General features: G+C 39.0%; 1 long non-coding RNA gene across 1 annotated transcript; it reads left to right on the top strand.

The window, feature by feature from the left end:
• The first annotated feature begins 655 nt into the window (after window positions 1-655).
• On the top strand, window positions 656-1250 carry LOC113318006. Its single transcript, XR_003344189.1, has 3 exons — window positions 656-854; window positions 938-1008; window positions 1098-1250. It is a non-coding gene; the product is annotated as an uncharacterized LOC113318006 (long non-coding RNA).
• The last annotated feature ends 28 nt before the right edge of the window (window positions 1251-1278 follow it).

Genomic DNA, 1278 nt, shown 5'->3' with positions numbered 1-1278 from the left:
CCGATACCTGTTGTTACTATTATATTTTTATCTTAGTACTTGTATAATGAACTTGGAAATGTATTTGTTGTTAGTGGATTGATGAATTTTTTTGTTGAACTTTGATGCAGGCTTCTGATGCTAGCGAACTGCCTCCTCCTACAACCACAAATGTCGCACAACAGAATGTTGACGCAACTGCTGCTGATGACTGACAAGTATATGAAGTACTGGGGGTCATATGAGGCTATGAACCCTTTCCTTTTTATTGTTGTACTGCTTGATCCTCGCCAAAAGGAAGTTGGATTGAATTTCAGGCTTGAGATCTTGTGCAAGGATGATTTGGAAAGGGTTGCTGAGTTGAGGGACTGTGTGAAGAAGGACTTAGAGAGACTTTTCAACGAGTACAATCTACGGTATTTAGTTGATAATGAAGCAACCAGTATTGCAAAAGACACTGAAATGGTTGAGGCAGGTGTGGATTCGTTGGACATCATGGAGGCTCTGTTGAAAGGGAGGCTAGAGAAACGCAGAATGGAAAGTGTTAGTATCGAAGGAAGGTCTGAGGTGGAAAGGTACTTAGCTGATGTATGTGAGAATGCTACCCCCAGTTTGACTTGTTGGGTTGGTGGAAGAACAATGCTTCCAAGTATACAGTTTGTCCTATATCGCAAGGGACATTCTTGCTATCCCCGTCTCTTCGGTTGCTTCTGAATCAGCTTTTAGTACAGGGAAGCGTGTCCTTGACCCATTTCGGAGCTCTTTATCTCCTAGGACAGTTGAGGCCCTGATTCTAACACAGAACTGGTTGCGCACACCTCTGAATATTGATGTATCAAGCTTTGCAGTTGATAATGCTGAAGAGTTTGAGACAGGTATTTCTATCTTTTTTGTGTTTGTGTTAATTATAACTTTTTGTTTTGATTTTGAATCTAATTAGAGTTTACTTTTCTTGTAGATATCCTAGGCCCCGTGACTGCAGAAGATTGATAGAGGGAGCTAATGACAACTAATGGTATTTGATTAATGGTATGTTTCTGATGTTATGTAATTGCCTGAAGTATGGACAATCATTCGACTTCGTACTTATGTATTTTTCCTCTTGTTGTTTGTTGCAGGTGCTACTTGGAAGAAACTATGGAATAATCTATCCTATTGGAGTTTCACTTACACATTAGCTGAAGAATACCTGGAGTTTGCATATTAGTTGAAGAATAAAACCTTAGTGATATCGTTCGTTCATTCTTTATTCATTCATTCTTTATTCTTACAGAAGTATCAAAACAGTTGATTGGTTTT

The sequence above is a fragment of the Papaver somniferum genome, chromosome 10 (genome assembly GCF_003573695.1).
Source record: "Papaver somniferum cultivar HN1 chromosome 10, ASM357369v1, whole genome shotgun sequence".
Classification (NCBI taxonomy): domain Eukaryota; kingdom Viridiplantae; phylum Streptophyta; class Magnoliopsida; order Ranunculales; family Papaveraceae; genus Papaver; species Papaver somniferum.
This window is presented reverse-complemented; position numbering and strand designations above follow the sequence as displayed.